The 21,700-nt window shown below is 43.8% G+C and overlaps 1 protein-coding gene across 5 annotated transcripts in view; it reads left to right on the forward strand.

The window, feature by feature from the left end:
* Positions 1-21,700, forward strand: part of THAP4 (THAP domain containing 4) — a 142,573-nt gene that overhangs the window by 14,275 nt on the left and 106,598 nt on the right. The gene's annotated exons all lie outside the window — the stretch shown is intronic.

Raw genomic sequence — 21,700 nt, forward strand, 5'->3', positions numbered from 1 at the left:
AAGAGAGGAGATTTAAGTACTGTGTTTACCAAAATCACATTACATTTGCCACAAAACAACAAAAAAGTCTCAGCTTACTGTAACACTGATTTAGCTGAGTCTCATAAAAGCTTGGCACTGAATGGCAAACAGTTACCAAATAATGTTACTATACCCCTAATTGTTTGGTTTAAAATTTATTTGTTTAATTAAAATGTTTAAAAATGTGCTGGTGGATAAAACAAATGTGTGCAAAGCTAAAGCCAACCCAAATCACCTCCCCAGTATTTCTAGTACGTGGACTAATAAAGAAGTGACACTGGCGATTAATAATCTAGGTCAAAGGGGGATATGTAGGAGCAGATTTTTAGTAGGAGCAGGATTTAATAAGTGCCCATAAGAATTAATGTATGATTTGATTTCATCCTGCTAACCACTCCTTGAAATAGCAGAAAGAAAATCCCTCTGGGACTGACAAGAGTTCGTTCCCAATGCATCACAAATTGGGCCTCTCTTAACTCTTTGTTTAAGATTAGTTAGTAGAGACAGGATTCTATGGTGTCTGTAAAGTAAATTAGAGAAACATTGAAGGCCTGGGTCTCAATGTAAATTGTCTTAGTTATTAATTGTGAAAACTTAGCAAGGTTTAAATTGCAATGCTTTTGTTCAATATAAAATCTTTACTTGTATCTTTCTATTTGTGTAATGAGGAAATGCCATCAGGAAAAGAAAGTGTGATAGGCCATTTGTATATGCCAAGTCAAGGGAAAAGTAGTAAGAACTTAAAGCACTACTGCTTACTATCCGATGGCTGTTAAACTGTCTAGCATCAGAGTGGATACATGCTTCACTAGTGTAAGAATGTACCACCCCCAGTGAACCAATCATTCACTTCAGGACCACGCAGAGTCTAATTTTGGACTCCAAGAAGAAGACATAGAGAAAACAGCCTCAATACCTTGACAATCTACGCCCTGTAGGGTTCCAGAAGCACGACGAGTACATATAAACGCAAGGCCCAAGAAGAAGCAGTAGTGAGCCGTAGCGCCTGCTGCCCTTGTGGATCATAAAACGTAGACTAGCAGTCCCTCAAGTGAGGTTCAACACAGAGGGCTGCCCTGCCGCCAACACGCACTCGGTGGGCCGGGTTCCGCTGCGGGTCCTAAGGTCTGGGGAGTCACAATGACAATCTTTTAATCAGCGCAGTTGTGGAAGCTCAGACCCTGCTAATATTTACAATGCCCGGTCGCAGCACATCCGCAGCCCACTCCAACACTGGTGTTCCTGTCCTGCACCCCTACGTCAATTCCCCAGACCTCACCGGAGGACCTTGTCTTTTAAAACAAATAAACAGTAAGTAACACCTGGAAAAGGCGTATAGGCAGTCATAGTCCACTTGGGGTGAGTCCTGGCAAAGAAGACAGGGGCGATCCGACAGTGGCGCCTCCAGAAACATCAGGACATTCGGACATAGTGCCGAACGGCCAAGGAAGGGCCTGTTCTCCATGGAAAAACAATATTGTCTGTTTATATCCTGACAAACCAATGCAGATAGATAAACGCACTACCACTTAGAACAATAATCTGCATATATCTCCCCATGGAGAGCCAAGTCTTTAGGAAGTGGCTACAAGTACCTGTTCAATTCCTGGCAAGAAAACTGTTGTTTATCAGGATACCCTGACTATGCTGTTTGAAAATCCTAAATAATCTTTGAGTAATTAATCCCTTGCCATCCAAAATGTGGAAACAGAGTCACACAGATACGCCCCAAACCAGAGTGCAATCTAAGATATTTAAATAATATCACCGATAAAGAAGATACAAGAACAATTGATTCTTGGGAATCCGCAGTAAATTGTGTCATGGCGGTGACTGTGACCAATAAAGGAGGGATTGGAAAGTAGAAATTAATTAATGAAAAAATATAAAGATGTAATACAGAATGTTGTCGCACCTTTAAGCAGAATTTGTGTGGAAAGCAGGTCCAGGTGTCGGAACACCATGACATCTAAGCATAGAAACAAGTTGCACGCGTTTAAGGGCAATTGAACAAGTATAGCCTTAGATCGATACAATTCAGATAAGGACGGTGAATATGCATGCTGTGTCGAAGGGGTTTTCCTGCTGTTGCTTCGTTTCCCTGTTGTCTAAACTCCTGCCCTTTTATCTGTATAAATACAGATAGATTTGTGCTGTGTATGGGCTCACACAATCTATCGGGGTAGTTAGCAGAGCGCTGTGCTAATAAAACAGATGTCTGACAAAGCTGTGAGTCCCTGGTCGTAACTTTGACACTATACTCATAGACTCATAGGTTCCGAGAAGGGACCAATATGATGCTCTAGTCTGAGAACTCCTCACAAGAGCCACAGAACCTACCATTCCACTTTTGATAAAACATCCCTAACTACAGTACTGAACTTTATGAAGTCCCAAAAGTTGTGGTTTGAAGACCCAAGTCTGCAAGTAATCCACCAGCCCTCTGCCAATTTCCCCCTGAGGAAAAGTCCTCCGACCCCAAATATGCATCAGCAAACCCGATGCAGGGAAACGCACCAGCCAGGCACCCCAGGAAAAGAAGGTCTCTCAGTAAACTTCAGTGTCCCTATCTATCCAACACCCCCACAGACCAGTGACAGACTATCGCTGAAACCAAGATAGCTCCAAATAAACATCCCAGCATAGCACATCCCGATAATTTCTTTCAGATATCCAAAGTACTGTATAATGGGCTATGTGTATGTGTTAATTCTTGGGAAAAGTGTTTAAAAAGTGTTAGCAACCCACCAGAAGACCTTGTAAAATGTAATGTAAGTACTGTGTTTACCAATAATCACATTACTATTGCCACAACAACAACAAAAGAGTCTCAGCTTACTTAAGCACTGATTTAGCTGAGTTCTCTATCAAGCTGGCACTGAATGGCAAACATTACCAAATAATGTTACTATCCCTAATTGTTTTTGTTTTAAAATTGTATTTGTTTAATTAAAATGTTTAAAATGTGCTGGTGGAAAAACAACTGTGTGCAAAGCTAAGCCACAGCCCAAATCACCTCCCAGTATTTCTATTACGTGGACTAAATAAGAAGTGACACTGGCGATTAATAATCTTAGGTCAAAAGGGGTATGTAGAGCAGGTTTTTCAGTGGAGGACAGGATTTTATAATGCCCATAAGAATTATGTATGATTTGATTTCATCCTGCTAACCACCCTTTTGAATAGCAGAAAGAAAAGACCCTCTGGGACTACAAGATTCCGTTTTCCCATATGATTACAAATTGGCCCTCTCTTACTCTTTGTTTAAGATTTAGTTAGTAAGAACAGGATTCTCTTATGTGTCTGTTAAGTAAATTAGAGAAACATTGAAGGCCTGGGTCTCAATGTAAATTGTCTTAGTTATTATATGTAAAACTTAGCAAGGTTTAATTTGCAATGCTTTTTGTTCAATATAAAATACTTACTGTTTGTATTCTTTTCTATTTGTGTGAATGAGGAATGTATGCATCAGGAAAAGATAAGTGTGAAGGCCATTGTATAGCCAGAGTCAAGGGAGAAGTAGTAAAGAAAACTTAAAGCCACTGCTCTTATCCCGATGGCTGTTAAAACTGTCTAGCATCTCAAGGTGGATACATGCCTTCACAGTGTAAGAATGTACCACCCCCAGTGAACCAATCATCACTTCAGGACCACGCAGAGTCAATTTTGACTCCAGAAGAAGACATAGAGAAACAGCCTGCAATACCTTACAATCTACGCTCTCGTAGGGTTGCCAGAAGCAGACGAGTACATAAGCAAGGCCCAAGAAGAAGCAGTAGTGAGCTAGCGCCTGCTGCCTGTGTGACATAAAACTGTGGACTGCAGTTCCCTCAGTTGAGGTTGTCAGAACCAGAGGGCTGCCCTGCCTCCAACACGCACCTCTGGTGGTGCCTGTTCCTCGCTGCTGGTGTCTTAAGGTCTGGGGAGTCCACAATGACAATTCTTTTATCCAGCAGCATGTGTGGATAGCTCAGACCCTTAATATTTCTAAATGCTGGTCTGCAGCCACATCCCAGCCCACTCTCAAACTGGTGTTCCTGTCCTGCTACCCCACTCAATTCCCCAGACCTCACCGGAGGACCTTGTCTTTAACACAATATAGAACAGTAATGACACCTGGGAAAAGGCTATAGGCAGTTCCTATATCCACTTGGGGTGAGCCCTGGCCAAAGAAACAGGGGCGATCCGACAGGTGGCCCTCCAGAACCATCAGGCATCGGAACATAGTGCTGACGGCCAAAGGAGGGCCTGTGCTTTCATTGGAAAACAATATTGTCTGTTTATACCTGACAATACCAATGAGATAATAAATCGCACTAGCCACTTAGAACAAATCGCATATCTTCCCCAAGGAGAGCCAAGTTCTTTAGGAAGTGGCTAAGTACCTGTTCAATTTCTCTGGCATAGAAAACTGGTTGTTTCAGGAGCCCTGACTATGCTGTTTGAAAATCCTAATATTTTGTTGTTAATCTCCTGTTGCATCCAAAATGGTGTAAGACATGTCACACAGATAGCTGCCCCAAACCAGAGTGCTAATCTATGATTTTAAATATCACCGATAAAGAAATAAAGAACAATTGATTTGGAACCCAGTAATTTTGGCATGGCGTGAGCTTGACCAAAAGAGGGATGTGAAAGTAGAATTAATTATATGTAAAATATAGAATGATTAAAGAAATGTGTCTGCACCTTTAAGCAAAATTGTTGGAATGTTGCAGTCCAGGTGTCAGGAACACAGACATTAGCATAAACAATTGCACCGTTTTAAGGCAATTGGAAAAGTATTAGCCTTAGATCGATACCAATCAGTAAGGACGGGAATATGCATGCTGTGTCACAGGTGGTTTTTCCTGTCTGTTGCTTTCTTTGTCCCTTTGTCTAACTCCTGCCCTTTATCTGTATAAATAAGATATTTGTGTGCTTGTATGGGTCACATTATCTGGTGTATTAGCAGAGCGCTGTGCTAATAAAACAGAGTGGTCTGACAAACTGTGAGTCCTGAGTCTAACTTTGACACTAGACTCATAGACTCATAGGTCAGAAGGGACACATATGATCATCTAGTCTGACCTCCTGCACAGGCAGCCACAGAACCCTACCATCCACTTTTATAACAACCCTAACCAATGACTGAGTTATTGAAGTCCTCAAAATTGTGGTTTGAAGACCCAAGCTGCAGAGAATCCACCAGCCCTTGCCAATTCCGCCCGGAGGAAAATTCCTCCCGACCCCAAATTGCGATCAGCTGAAACCCTGAGCATGTGGGAGACTCACAGCCGCACCCAGGAAAGAATCTCTGCAGTAAACTCAGTTCCCATTCATCCAACATCCCCTCACAGACCATTTGAGCATACTTATCTGCTGATAATCAGATCAATTGCCTCAATTAAACTTATCCATTCCTTCTCATAACACAAGAACTAGGGGTCACCAAATGAAATTAATAGGCAGCAGGTTTAAAACAAACAAAAGGAAGTATTTCTTCACACAGTGCACAGTCAACCTGTGGAACTCTTTGCCACCGGATGTTGTGAAGGCCAAGACTATAACAAGGTTCAAAAAATAGCTAGATAAATTCGTGGAGGATAGGTCCATCAATAGCTATTAGCCAGGATGGGCAGGGATGGTGTCCCTGACCTCTGTTTGCCAGAAGCTGGGAATGGGAGACAGGGAATGGATCATTTGAGGATTATCTGTTCTGTCCATTCCTTCTGGGGCACCTGGCATTGGCCACTGTCGGAAGACAGGATACTGGGTTGATGGGCCTTTGGTCTGACCCAGTATGGCCGTTCTTATGAGATGGAGAGACTTCTGTTTGAGAAGAGTGTGAGAAGGCTAGGACTGTTTAGAGGAGATGAATAAGGAGGGGTATAAGATAGAGAGGTATATGAAATAATGTCTGCTATGAAGATGGTAAATCAACATTTTCTGTTTATTCCTTTTTATTTTACAAGAACAAGGAGGCATAAAATTGGGTCACAACTTTAAAACCGATAAACTTTTACATAATGAATAATTAACTTATGGAACTCATTGTCACAAAATATCTTTTAGGCCAAGAATTTAGTAGGATTCAAAAGAGGAGTAGACCTCTAGACTTTCAGATGAATACAGAGAACATCCAGAATTATGTTACAAAGGATACATATGTCATGGAGTCCCCGGGCAATGCTTTGGAACTACTCCCCACAAAGCCAGTCAGGACTTTGGGGAGCCTCCTCTCCCTTGGAGCAGACTGTCTTCAGGACAAGAAGCTCACACGGCTTCACCTTCCTGGGTCTGACTTTGGAGCATTCAGCATATGCCCCTCCGTGCACTTCCCATAGCGAGTCTGCCCAGGTGGGGTCCTGGGGCAGCCACAGGGTCCTGCACCCCCACTTCGCAGTCAGACATGACTCTTAGCCAACCAGTAAAACAGAGGTTTATTAGATGACAGGAACATGGTCTAAAACAGAGCTTGTAGGTACAGAGAACCGGACCCCTCAGCCGGGTCCATTCTGGGGGCCAGTGAGCCAGACCCCTAGGTCTGCACTTCACTTCCCATCACCAGTCAACTCCAAACTGAAACCCCCTCCAGCACCTCCTCCTCTGCTGAGTTCCTTTCCTGTGCCTGACCTCTTTGTTCTCCCACACCTTTAGCATCCCCTTGCAGGGGGGAAAGGCCCGGGCCATTAGTTGCCAGGAGACAGAGTGTCAGCAAGAAACTGAGGCACCCACACAGTATTCAGAGGAAACATTAAGAACAGTCCCACTTCGTCACAACATAATATAAAGGATAGAAACCCTGATTCTTCAGATCATAAGCCAGCCCCCAACTGACAGTGTTGGGAAGAAAAACTTTCCCTAGGGATATTCCATTCTGAGGTTTCTTACCTCTTCCTCTGAAGCTTCTAGTACTAGCCAGTATCAGAGACAGGATACTGGTGTAAATGGACGACTGCTCTGATATAGTGTGGCAATTCCTATCTCTAAGCTCAACTAAGATAATATAAACTACCTGCTTATATTTAGGGTTGCCACCCAACCTTATTTTTCCATGAGAAGGTCCCAATTTTAATAGGTCTTTCCCATGGAAAAATCCCACATTTTAACATAGGTGGAAAAAATATCACTAAAATCATGTCAAGGTTGGGTGTTTTTTGTTTGTTCCTGCAGCATTACACAGTAGAAGTGAAGCCGTTCAAAATTTGTAACTTCATGCAGGGTTTCCAACAATACTATAAACCACAAAGTCAGAGCTTAAATAGCTAGTAGTACCTGTCACTAAAACTCTTTAACAGGCTTGTGATTGGTACCTTTTGGTGCATATTTTTATACTCTTTGTGTGTCAATATAAAAGAATTATTTTAATTTAAACTGCTAGACAAATTTTTTAGGTTTACATAATTTGCCTTAATATATTTTCAATAAATTCACATTTGTTGGAACTCCTACAAATGAGCTTCTTATAAAATTGGTCCTTTGAAAGATGCTTTGCCCTAATTTAGGAAGCACCATGACTAATTTTTCTGAAATACATGTGCTGTATATTGGAGGACAAGAATCAAACCTTTTTAATAGGAGTTCTGAAAATTGCTAGATCCAATATTTTTCCAAGATAGAAAGCAGTATGTAGATAATGAAACAAATTCTAAGTGACTATAAATTGTTTAATGCGTAAAGTTTACATTGGTAAAGTTTTAACTGTTGTCCATAAATCTTAAAGAAGAGTTTATTTTAATCTTAGCATTCTGTTGGCATGTACCACCTACTCACGCTTCTGTCTTCTTGTTTATATAGTATTAAAAAAACCCTAATAAAACTGCAGCCAACTGTCAAGTTAGGCAGTTTATATTTTGTATGAGTGCTGAGGGTAGATTGATACACAAAGCTAAATTGAGAGTGCTTTTCATTTCCTGAGAATCACATAAAGGAGACCCCATAATTTATCAGTTAAGTAATAATACTGTTGGAATAGAGAAGGTGAATGAGGTAATATATTTTATTGTACACCTGCTGGGGGTGGAAGAGACAAGTTTTTGAGCTACCCAGAGTTCTTCAGGTCTGTGTGACCATGAATGACAGCTTGGGAAACAAGCAGTTAAGGCTGAAACATTGCTTTGTTTTGTCTGAACTCTGAGTTGGGAAGGGCATGTCTTCCTTACCACAGCAGTTTTATCAGTTTGCATCTCAGTCAGAATGTGGTATATTTCCAGTGAAAATGTACAGCCAAACTTGCAAGTTTCTTTTCTAAACATATGGCCTGTGAGGGTGTATGTAAGGTGACTAGGCAGACTGACTTTGGAGATTGATTATGCTAATTATTTTATGCCCCGGTTCCAGTACAGCAAGCCAGCTGGCTAACCTCCCCTGTTCCTTGGCACTCTGCCACCTCACTAAAACTGCTGGCGCCAAGATGAACCTTACGCCCATCTGCAACTGGCCCCCAACACAGAGTCTGCTTATTCAATTGTCATATATTCTGACATGTATTGGAGTCTGGGGTTCCTCATAGCCCAGAATGTGCCAGTGTGAGAGTCTGGGATCTGAAGTGTTCAAAATTTTACTATATGTCAAAGCATGCAGTAAATCATTTGATAGGTGCCAGAGCCCTAGAAAAAGGCAGCTGGCGCCAAAATTCATCTCCTGAAGGAGAGTAAAGATATCGAGGGGAAGAAATAAAGATCTAAAGTGTGGGGGAAATGCTGCTGAAAAGTAGTGGAGGGTCAGGAGAGAAGGAGAATGTTATGAACAGCCTGCTCTGATTGGAAACAACTACTGCCAAATCCTCTTGTCCTGCTTGAAGGCTTCTCTTAACTACCAAACTCTTCCACACCTCGCCCCCTTTGACTATATTTAGAGCAGTCGAGATTTTCTATTTTGAAGGTTGGGTCATGCTAATTGTGCAACTGTTGTGTATCAGGTCGGTTACTTTTGTAAGCGCTTGTTTTAAATTAAACTACAACTCCCAGCAGACACTGGGATAACATTCTCACCTAATCATGAGATCATTTCCTATATTACCATCTTATCAACCAAGTCCAAAACATTTCCTGGTGAACAGGGAAAGATTAGGGAGCTAAGGTGAGCAGTCTAAAAATAACCCTGGAGAATATGGCCAGCAGTGCAGCAACCACAGGTATGGTTAAATGCAGCTAAAATACTGTATTTATTAGTCAAAGAGTTAAAATTCTATCATTCAAAGGTTTTTGCTTCACTGGAATCCCTTTTGAATCTAGTGTCTGCTTTTGTGAAGGCTGTGTTATTAAAAACAAAAACAGGGAAGAATTGATTCACATCTGAAGCTACCTGAATTATTTGAAAAATCAGTATAACATTTAGACTTCCCCCAAGTTAGATTTGTTTTAGAAGTTTTACTAAACCTAATATACATACATTAGCGTTCATAATTCTTGCACTTGAATGAAAACAGTTTTGGGTGAATTGGATGGCTTTCGAGATTGGTAATGCTAATAGGATATAAATGTGGGGCTTTTATTTTTGTGCACTAGTTGAATCTGACACCTCTTCAGTGGGTTGTGTGAAGTGAGCAGGTGTTCCCAATCCAGAACTGGGTTAGCATTACAAAGCCAATCAGCAAAATCCATGCCTTTATTGATGGTGTCAGAGGCCAAGAGTTGAATGATCCTGGAAGCTGAATATTCTCATCCCTTTAAATGGTTGCTCCAAATCAGGGCAGTAGTACATTGCTGGGGCAGTGGCGGGATGTTGCCCTGCTGGTTCCTCTGCAATACCTGTTCTATGGACAAAGGGAGGGTCTCAGTCTCTGAGGCTGTCTGGCATAAACCTGTTATCAACACTAAATTAATTTAAAATTTCATTTCATTTAAAAAAACAGAATGCGGGGCTCCAGATAGATTAATTTTCAGCTCATTTTAGCATCAATCTCTGACCTGATAGTCTCAGGACGTAGCAAAATTGGACATCACTTTGTGTGATCTTGCTTCTTTAATGTAGGAATGTGTGTTAGGAGTTGGATGGGAGGGATATCAGACAATTATATCCAATGTGAAACCTGCCCTTCCTTTCACTAGACTTTATCTCCTCTAGCTCAGCCAGAAGCTATGAGCTTGATGCAGGAATTTCTGAGTGAAATTTGATAGCCTGTGTTATGCAGCAGGACAGACTAGATGGTCATAATGGACTCTTCTTGCCTTAATGTGTATGAAACTAGGGAAAGATTTGAAAATCTCCCACACTGTGTGCTGGGGTTGAGACACCCTAATAGTTATGGGGGGGCAATTTAGCAGATGTTTAGGAGGGGGGATTTGTTCAGTGAATTTGTTCAGTTCAAGAGTATAATAGGGTTTAAAAAAGAATGAGATAAATTCATGGAGGATAGGTCCATCAATGGCTATTAGCTAGGATGGGCAGGGATGGTGTCTCTATTTGCCAGAAACTGGGACTGGGAGACAGGGAATTGATCCCTTGATGATTATCTGTCCTGTTCATTCCGTCCGGAGGACCTGGCATTGGCCACTGTCAGAAGAGAGAATACTGGTCTAGATGGACCTTCGGTCTGACCCAGTATGGCCGTTCTTATGTTCTCTACCTGAAAAGGGTGTTGTGAGGATAAATACATTAAAGATTGTGAGGTGCTCAGATATACAGTGATGGGGAACATATAAGTACCCAAGGGCTTGTCTACACAGGGAAATTTACCAAAACCTCTATCACGAAATAACCTATTTCACAATAGCAAGTCTGGAATAACTCCCCATGTGGACACTCTGTTTTGGAATAAAAGTGATTTTTATTTCTGAGCAATTACTTCACTTTGGAAGCACACTAATTAATCTGGAATAAAGCACCCACATGGGGAGCTATTCTGCAATAGTTACTTTAGTCAATTTCCCTGTGTAGACCAGCCGCAAGATAAATAGAACAAGTGAGTGTGATAAACATTAAGAGGGATGGGAGAAGGAGGACAAGGGTGTCAGTGATAAGAATGTGTTAACATAGGTTAATTTTGTGCACAGGTTGATGGTTTTGAATCTTTTAAAGATTTAAAATACACACACACACACACACACACACACACACAGTATCACCAGTTTTCTTCAGATGAATAATCCCGTCCTCATTCCCCTAGTTAAACTGTCTAGGTTTTTATATTGCATCCATCGTCATAGTATTTGATTGAAAATGGCTCTACTGCTGTGTTAGCCACCAGAACAGAGAATTCCACCTAGGAAATCACTCTTTCGGCCATGGGAGAGAAAAAGAGATGCCCTTTTCCCACATCACACCCAAATTAAAAAGAGATGGGGAGAGGAAGAGAAAAGATGCTGCTGTTTCTTCCATTCCGTTTTTGTCCCTGTTGTATTGTTTCTCCCCTTTCTCTTAGTGAGATCACACACTTTGTCATAATAGGCTATATAATATGAATTAAAATATAAACAGTGCTATACTGTACAGTTTCGGGGGAGGGATATCTCAATGGTTTGAACATTGGCTTGCTAATCCCAGGGTTGTGAGTTCAATCCTTGAGGCCATTTAAGGATCTGGGGCAAAAATCTGTCTGGGGATTGGTCCTGCTCTGAGCGGGGGGTTGGACTAGATGACTTCCTGAGGTCCCTTCCAGCCCTGATATTCTATGATTCTAAGGCCTTGGCTACACTGGCGCTTTACAGCGCTGCAACTTTCTCGCTCAGGGATGTGAAAAAAACACGCCCCTGAGCGCTGCAAGATACAGCGCTGTAAAGCGTCAGTGTAAACAGCTACACACGATGAGGAGGTGGTTTACGTGCAGCACTGGGAGAGCTCTCTCCCAGCGCTGGCGCTGCGACCACACTCGCACTTCAAAGCCCCAGGCCCCTGAATCCTCTGGGCAACCCTGGTGCATTGCCTCCTGCCCCCGGCTCCCACATGTAGGGGCTCTGCTCTGCACACTGCTCCCGTTCCAAGCGTCGCTCCCATTGGCTGGGAATTGCAGGAGCCTGCAGACAGGGCAGCGTGCAGAGTTGCCTGGCCACATGTCTGAATAGGACCCAGAGAAGAGACATGCCACTGCTTTCGGGAACCACTTGAGGAAAGCACCACCTGGAGCCTGCACCCCTCAGCCTCCCCCCACGCCCCAACCCCCTGCCCCAACCCTGTCCTCCTCCCACCCTCCAAACCCCTCGATCCCAGCCCAGAGCACCCTCCTGCACCCCAAACCTTTCATCCCCAGCCCCACCTCAGAGCCTGCACTCCCCTGTCGGAGCCCTCATTCCCCTCCCCATGTCTCCCCCAGCCCGGAGCCCCCTCCGCCACCCTGAACTCCTCATTTCTGGCCCACCCTGGAGCCCGCACCCCAACCAGAGGCCTCACGCCCCTCCCACACCCCAACCCCAATTTTGTGAGCATTCATGGCCTGCCATACAATTTCTATTCCCAGATGTGGCCCTCAGGCCAAAAAGTTTGCCCACCCCTGCCTTAGGATGTTGAGGAGTTCCAAAATGTGTCATTTTAACAGTTTTTTCTATATTGTGTGCTGCCAGAGAATTAGTACTTGCAGGCTGCGGATGTCAGAAAGTCTTCTTGCAGAATTTTGATATGGTATGCTGTAGTACATGCTGACCCTGGTTATGTAATCTTCATTCAGAACAAAATAGAAATTTTGTCAATGTTTAAAAATGGGGATGGAGTTTGATAGTTCTGTAAAACAACATTGCAGAGGCAGGAAGGGAGAATGACTAGTCACAGAGTAGTGGAAACCAGTCAGAAGGATAGGGATTGTATCTCTGCCTCAGTATGAGTCTGGGGGCTTGGGGACTGCACTGGCTCCTATAGCAAAACGAAAGGAGTCACTCACTATTAAGCTTGTTTTTGGTGTAGGTGGGAATTTGACATCAAGGCCTGTCTTTGAAAGGGAAAGATCAGATGACAGTTTGTCTGTGAATTTTGAGCAGTGAGGTGATAAAGCACCTTGTTTGTTTAATTTGGGAGGGCAAATGGAAACCAGGAGATCTTGTCCTAGCCTGTCTGTCAGTAAGGAGTGGATTTGGCGATTCGGTTAGGAGTGTTGCGGACCTCATGGCTCCTCAAAGTGGGAAGGAGCAGCAATTGTATATCTGGTGAACAGCCAGGCTAGGAATACTGGAGTTGATCAATGGAGATACATGCATTGGGGGGGTAGGGGATGCTGGGACAGTGTGTAGGGAAGGGAAGAAGCAGTAGCAGTGTGTATGGAAAAAGAGTTAATAACACTGAGAGAAGATGCAAATATGCAAGGGGGGAAGTATACCTACAGTGGGGGAGCAGTATGGAGGAGGTCAGTAGTAGCTAAACTAATGTCACAGTGAATTCCCTTGTCATTTCAGCAGAGGAGGATATCTTCAAATTTAGGTTGTGTTCTGTGGTCAGGCTGCAGCGCGCATGCATGCACTTTTAATTTTTTCAGTGGACATGGTTTTCACAGATTCCAAGTTCAGAAGGGACCATTGTGTTACTCTAGTCTGACCTGTATAACGCAAGCCATATACAGCTTCCCAAAATAATTCCTAGAGCAGATCTTTTAGAAGAAACATCCAGTCTTGATTTAAAAATTGCCAGTGATGGAGAATCCACCATGACCCTTGGTAAGTTGTTCCACTGGTTAATTACCCTGACAAGTTGGGGTGGACTGAACATTTTATCTTCTCCTGGCTTTTTCTGGCCTACTTCACCACCACTATGCATTTCATGGTTAAGCAATTGGGAGAAGACAGTGAGTTTATAGGTTTTATTATGTCTTTACTGGATCACATGATCACACACTCTATGGATTATACTACTGATGGATTTCATCCCAGTGTTTCATGTCTGATGTCCAGAATGTTAGCAGTTCTCTTCTATGTAATAGAGTCCTTAAACTAAAATTCACATTCCCCAGTACTGTGAGGCACCTTTTGATAATGTAGCTGGTAGAATGTTTGCAAGAGTCCTGCTTGAAGCTTAGCTCCATAATAAGGAAAATATTCATCAACTCTTTAGAGTGATTCCTCTAAACAAGGATCACATTGATAACACTGATTATTTAAAACAAACCAACCCAGCATGCCAGAGATATATTTCCCTTTCCTTTGCAAACACCACTTTATGTTCTACCACAAGGGTCATCTGGCTCTACTCACCCTAACCATGATCCCACAGGCAGTTAGCCTTCCTCTTAAAGTACTCCAGCCCTCACTTGCTATACAAAATATAGTACAGATCAGCTGGTAAGAAAACCAGCATAAGCCAGTTCAGACATATACATGGGTGGCAAGTTTGTAGAAATTTTGGTGGTGCCCAGAACCCACCCCCCCAACTCCGCCTCCACCTGCCTAAGGCTCTGGGAGGGGTTGGAGGGGAGGTCTAGGGTGCAGGTCCTGGGCTGGGGATTAGGGTACAAGAGGGGTGCAGGGTGCAGGCTTTGGGATGGAGTTTGGGTGCTGAGTGCAGGCTCCGGGCTGGGGCAGGAGGTGGGTGTGCAGGCTTTGGGATGGAGTTTGGGTGCAGGTTCTGGGCTGGGGAGGGGAGTGTAGGAAGGGGTGAGGGGTGCAGGCTCTGGGAGGGAGTTTGGGGGTGGGAATGGGTGTGTAGGAAAGGGGAGGTGGTGCACGGTCTGGGAGGGGATGCATGCTCTGGGAGGGAGTTTGGGGATAGAAGGGAGTGCAGGGGTGAGGGCTGTGGGGCTGAAGATGAGGGGTTCATGATGTGGAGGGGCTCAGGGCTGGGGGCAGAAGATCAGGGTGCAAAGGGATGAGGGTTGGGGCTGAGGACAAGGGGTTCATGCTGTGGGGGCTCAGAGCTGGGGCAGAAGATCAGGGTGCAAGGGGATGAGGGTTGAGGATGAGGGGTTCATGATGGGGGGGCTCAGGGCTGGGGAAGAGGATTAAGGTGCAGGGGGATGAGGATGAGGGGTTCATGATGCAGGGGGGCTCAGGGCTGGGGAAGAGGATTAGGGTGCAAGGGGATGAGGGTTGGGGCTGAGAATGAAGGGTTCATGATGCGGGAGGGCTCAGGGCTGGGGAAGAGGATTAGGGTGCCAGGGGGATGAGGGTTGGTGCTGAGGATGAGGGGTTCATGATGCAGGGGGGCTCAGGGCTGGGGCAGAGGATTAGGGTGCGGGGGATGAGGGCTCTGGCTGGGGCTGAGGGGTTTGGGGCGTTAGAGAGGCTCAGGGCTAGGGCGGAAGGGCAGGGTAAGGACAGCCTGCCTTGCTGTTAGTGAATGGCGGGCGCTAGGACCCTGGGGCAGCAGACAGCAGTTCTGCCGGGAGCTACTCTGGCAGCATAAGCAGGCAGGGGAGTGGCTCCCCGCGCTGCTTTCTGTCAGGCAGCGACCGGCCAGAGAGACCCGCGGGGGCCGGGGCCCGATCCAGGCAGGGCCAGGGGAGAGACCCAGTGCCAACTATTGCTGGAGCAGGGCCACCAGCCCTGAATATTCCTGGTGCTCGAGCACCGCAAACATATATAACCTGCCGCCTATGGACATATATAATAATTCACATTCCAGTGAAATACTTTATTTCAGCTCCATTAAACTCCCAGGCTTTTTAAATCAGTTTTGTCACCAAATAATTCCAGTGGTGAGCTGGAGCCAGTTCCCACAGGTTCTCAAGAACCGGTTGCTAAAATTAGACCTCCATGGAGAACCGGTTGTTAAAGGGCCAGGAGGTGGGCAAAGAACTCCGGTCCACGGGCCAGACCATTCTGTTGCTCCCAGGATTCCCAGCTGGGGAAGCTGAGGCTCCCCTGACCGCTCCCCTGCTTTCCCCCAGCTGCAGCATGGCCAGCTGCCAGCACCAGCTGAGCTCGGGAGTCATCCTGCTGCTGCTTTTTGAGTGGCCTGGCTAGGTGGGAGGGGATTGCTGCAAGCTCCAGGGCTGGCCGGAGGGGAGGGGGCAAGTGGGGCAATTGGCCCAGGCCCTGCAGCGGCCCCCGGCCCCACGAGTAAGTCTTTCTGGCCCCTCCCCCGCCCTTAAATCAGAACTTTTTATAGGGAACTGGTTGTTAAGATTTTGGCAGCTCATCACTGAATAATGCAAGCTGTTAGCAAGGGTGAAGAATTTACCAACATCTCTTCAGCTGAAGAATGAAGTCTGCTAGCCATTCCCTCTGCAATATAAAAGAATAAAGCATTTGTACTTAATTCTAAGGTGTTCTCAATCAACCTTCTATCCCAATCATTTGTTTAAAATGCTACTTACTGCATCTTTCTTGCTCCTCTCCTACCCTCTTTTCCATCCTGGCTTCACTCCACTTTCCTTCCTGTCATGGATCATGGTTTATCCCTTTCTCCTTTGTTTTCATTGTCAGTTAGCTTCTTATTTTCTCTCTTTCCTCCACTGCTTTATATCACTTCCCTATATTGTGTTCTCCGCTGCTGCCTCTATTTTCTGCTGCTTCTTTCTTCTCCCATTTCTTCCTCGTCCCTCAATTTCTCAATCTCTGTCTTTTAAAATCATACATCACTTTTCTAATTCATTCCATCAGCCTCTGTCTCTCTCCTACTTCCTTACACACCAGCTTAACTCATTTACCTCCATCCACTCACACACAAGGCTTAGATCAGGGAACTAAACCTGCCTGATGCAAAAGATGTGAGGGCATCATCGCCCAGGGGCAGCATCAAGGTGAGAAATAAACCTGTGCTCCAGCTGCTGGGAAAGATTTGTGTGCTGAAATTCTTAATGATGCTGTCTCTGGATTTTACTCAGGGGCTTTGTCTTTCAGATCCTCTGTGGGGTAGTAGGAGCTTGATAAACTTGAATCCCCAGACTCCTCTGACTAGTCAGCAGAAAGAGCATTCTTTTGCTTCTCTCACCACCTCCACCTCCCACACTAGAACCGCCCACTGCTTCAAAGATGGATGAAATATCTGCTCCTCCTCTCTCCCTTCTAGCTACAACAAGTGAGTGGGGGAGGGGTGGTGGTGTTTTTGTTCATCTGCTGCTCTGCCTTTCCTCAGCCTCTAGCTTTTGAGAGGAGGATGGGTCTCCACTGCTCTTTCCCTGCTATAGCCTCTGTTTTGGAGTCTTCATGCTCCATTAGTGACTCCTGTATCAGCCTTTGCAGCCACTTCTAGTTTTCCCAAGCAGCACAATGCATGAATGATTCTTGTCAGTTTCACTGCTGTCCACAGGGTTCTGAACAGTAGCAGTTATTACTCTGCAACTTGGTGCTTTCCCTGCCTACAGCAAAGACAATTAAAGCTGCCCGTCTGCAGACTTAGGAAGACATGACTGCATCAGTTTATACCTGGTTTACATCTGGAAAGTTATTTTCACAAACTTAATGGCTAGAAACCCAATTGAAAAAATAAATACATTCTGTGAAAGTTGGTGACGCTTGCGCAGAAAAGCTATGTACTCTCCCCAGGCATGTAAATGTTTAAAGAAATAGTAATTAGGAACAATAAAATTACTCCTCGCACCTTTTGCCTGACTCCTCCCTGAAGCCATGTCTTCCATCCATCAGGTACAGTCTGCCTCTTGATCTATAAATGCTGGAGAGGGGAGTCAGAGAAACTTTGAACTTATTCTGTTGCAAACCCTTCTGCATAGCAGTGAAGCTGAAGTGTATTCCAGGTTAATGTTTTTCGGTTTCAGAAAATAGGCATCTCTTTTCACACAGTCAAAAACTGACATTCACTGCCTTCTTTGATCTTTTGCACAGAAGAGAGGACTTTGAATTGCTGCAATATCACTTGCTCCACTAGTGGGGAGCAAAAGCCTATGCTGCAGAGGCAGTGGTTTCCAAAGCTTTCCTGTTCACTTAAACCTGGGTCTTTTCCTGTTACAAAGTGCAAAGAGAGCACTCAACAGGGAGGAGGGATCGGAGCACAGTATACGCTTTCTGCGAGCAGGAGGCAATATCTGTTTGGCAGGATATCAACACTCTTTTGACTCACTAATTTGCGCACTCAGAGCGAAGGTGGAAAGACAAGATCTTTCTTAGAAAGCTGCCCTGCCGTGGAGGGCTTTGATCTTGAGGTTTTCTATAGCACCCATCACCATAGTATCTAAGCTAAAAAAATTTTTGATTGTATATATGTTTATTTACAACATGTCAAATAATGTGGAGAGCCTGCAGATGTTATTCCCTGTATAAGTAAAAAGTCAGTATATAAAAATGTGAAATACAAACATTTAATGTTTCCCTGTTTGAGAACTCCTTATCAATAGTACTGTCAGCTGTGAAGAGTGCAAATTGATATGACAATCTTTACAAACTATTGCTATAGTTCTATAGAAATCCAGTCATCCTCACTGTGGGATCTGATGCAAATATCTTGTTTTTCTATCTCAGTGTGTTTCAGGAGAATGAAATGTAATTAGGGGCATTATATTTGTTTGAAAACTGTTTTAACACTCGCTAAACTTGAGGAAAGAGAACATAAAAAGGGCCATACTGAATCAGACCAAAGGTCTATCTAGCCCACTATCGTGTCTTCCAACAGTGTCCAATGCCAGGTGACGCAGAGGGAACGGGGAATCCAGTGATCCATCCCCTGTCGCCCATTTCCAGCTTCTGGGAAACAGAGGCTAGGGACACCATTCTTGCCCATTCTGGATAATAGCCCTTGATGGACCTATCCTCCATAAATTTATCTAGTTCTTTTTTGAATCCTGTTATAGTCTTGGCCTTCATATTATCCAACAAACAAGGAGTTCCCACAGGTTGACTGTGGTTGTGTGAAAAAAATACTTCCTTGGTTTGTTTTAAAACCTGCTGCCTATTAATTTCATTTTGGTGACCCCTAGTTCTTGGTTTATGAGGAAAATAACACTTCCTTATTTACTTTCTCCACACCAGTCACGATTTATTAGATCTCTACAGTATCCCTCCTTAGCTGCTTTTTCCAAGCTGCAAAGTCATCAGTTCTTATTAATCTATCCCATATGTCCTTTTCTAACCTTTTTTGAGATGGAGCAACTACATCTGCACACAGTATTCAAGATGTGGGCATACCATGGATTTATATAGAGGCAATATGATATTTTCTATCGTCTTATGTATCCCTTTCTTCATGATTCCCAACATTCTGTTCGCTTTTTTGACTGCTGCTGCACATTGAGTGGATGTTTTCAGAGAATTATCAACAGTGACTCCAAGATCTCTTTCTTGAGTGGTAACAGCTAATTTAGACCCCATCATTTTATGTGTATAGTTGGGATTACATTTTCCAATGTGCATTACTTTGTATTTATCGACACTGAATTTCATCTGCCATTTTGTTTCCCAGTCACCCAGTTTTGAGAGATCCTTTTGTAGCTCTTAACAGTCTGCCCGGGACTTAACTATCTTGAGAGTGTTGTATCATCTGCAAATTTTGCCATGTCACTGTTTACCCCTTTTTTCCAGATCATTTATGAATATGTTGAATAGGACTGGTCCCAGTACAGACCCCTGGGGGACTCCAGTATTTACTGCTCCCATTCTGAAAACTGACCATTTATTCCTACCCTTTGTTTCCTGTCTTTTAACTAGTTACCAATCCATGAGAGAACCTTCCCTCTTATCCCTTGACTGCTTACTTTGCTTAAGAGCCTTTGTCAAAGGCTTTCTGAAAATCTAAATACATTATATCCACTCGATCCCCCTTGTCCACAAGCTTGTTGACCCCCTCAAGGAATTTTAGTAGGTTGGTGAAGCATGATTTCCTTTTATAAAAACCACCTTGGCTATTCCCCAACAAATTATGTTCATCTGTGTGTCTGACAATTTTGCTCTTTACCTTAGTTTCAAACAGTTTGCCTGGTACTGAAGTCAAGCTTACCGACCTGTAATCGCCGGCATCACCTCTGGAGCCCTTTTTAAAAATTGGCATCACATTAGCTATCCTCCAGTCTTTTGGTACAAAAGCTGAGACCCCACAAGAGAAGAGACCCCACAAGTGACAGAAATGAAAATCCTCTGTTGATGGGGAAAATTGTCATTAGAATCATTGAAGATTAGGGTTGGAAGAGACCTCATCTAGTCCAACCCCCTGGTCAAAGCAGGACCAACACCAACTAAATCATCCCAGCCAGAGCTTTGTCAAGTTGGGCCTTAAAAACCTCTAAGAATGGAGATTCCACCACCTCCTTAGGTAACCCATTCCCGTGCTTCACCACCCTCCTAGTGAAATAGTGTTTCCTAATATCCAACCTAGGCCTCCCACACTGCAACTTGAGACCTATGACATTACCCTTTTAGGTCATTGATTTTCTTTGTAATTTAGTCTCTACCTTCCAGCCTAGCCAAACCTGTGTTATATTCCTGCTTGTTGCCAGGTGATGATGGCAGTAGGTGTATAAACTCTTCTCACATTGGGTTGAGTGTGGGGGCTCTTTTAGCTAGTGTGTGGGAGGGGAACACCCTATAGTGACTCCTGAATTTGGATCTCTGCCTTCACAATGCTTAATGTCACCACTCTAGACTGTGTAGTGGGTATATCTAGTTATGTTTGTTTTGGTCTTCCCTGATGTAATAGGTGTGATGTATCCTTTTTTTCACTCACATCATCAGTACAAAATGCTTTGCATGAAATGAAATGGTGCATGTCAATTAATTTCTCAGAGGGAGAGAAGTTGTTTTGTTTGTTTTTGTTTTTTTTACAGTGCACACCCTATTAAAATCACATTACAGAATAAAAAGTGCATAACTGTGGTTTACCAAAGCTGTTCCTCTCACCATAACTCATTAAAGAAGGCATCTTTGTTTCATGAGACAAAGGTTCCATATAAATGTAGTAATGGAATAGAGCTATTCTCATCACAGAGCAGCTTTCTAGTCCATTTCTACTTTAACCTGTATGCCATAGTGTCTTAATTGGCTTTTACTTAGCCCCAGTTTTAAGCATAAGCAAAGCAACTTCTGGACTAACCGTTATTCCTGTCTAGCAGTGGGGAAACAACTCACTGTGAGTTTCCAGCAGAGGGGAGGCAAATTATGGCCTCATTAGCCCCTTCCAATAGTTTGTGCCCAAGTTTTGATTGGTCTCTTGAACATCCACAAACTAGTCCTGATTATATCTTTGTCATTCTTCATCCAGACATGCATATTGTATTTTTTGGTTTGGCTTGGAGCACTGAAAATGTTTGTGAGGTGGATCTGTCAATCAGTTTCCTGAAGAATTCTTCTATGAGATATCCTGCTGTGGGTCTGTGGTTTCCCTTGGATGCCTAGGTGAAATATTGTTGAACAGGGATATATTGGAAATCTGGTCATCTATGTTTCATGTTTGCCATCCCTATGCTCTGTTAAATGGAATTATAACCTTGGTAGGTATTGTAAATAGACTGGTTTGCAGCCCCATGTTTTGTATCAGTAATGGAACTTAACTTGGCAAGGGTGTGAGGGTACCACTCTTTCAAGTACTCTTGCAGAATATAGCTATGCTATATCCAGGAGATCCTTTAACCACCTTCATTCTCCTCTATTAAATCCCCATCCTCTTCCATGTATAGTTCATAGCTACATTGTGGCATCAGATTCTGTGGCTGGAAAGGCTGCCACTGACTGTCCTCTCTTGTGACACTGCATTTAGACTAACAACCAGAACTGTTCTTAATGGCTCTGCATCCTACTTCCTGACCTTTTCTAGAGACTTATGCCAACCTTCTGAAAGTTGGATGACTGAAGTTGTGCACCTGATGTTAGGCAGATTGTTTTCTGAGATGCTGAACAGTCACATCTCCTGCTTAAGCCAGGAAGAGGTGCAGATACTCAGCGCTTCTGAAAGTTAG

The sequence above is a fragment of the Chelonoidis abingdonii genome, chromosome 8 (assembly GCF_003597395.2).
Source record: "Chelonoidis abingdonii isolate Lonesome George chromosome 8, CheloAbing_2.0, whole genome shotgun sequence".
In the NCBI taxonomy this organism is placed as follows: Eukaryota; Metazoa; Chordata; order Testudines; family Testudinidae; genus Chelonoidis; species Chelonoidis abingdonii.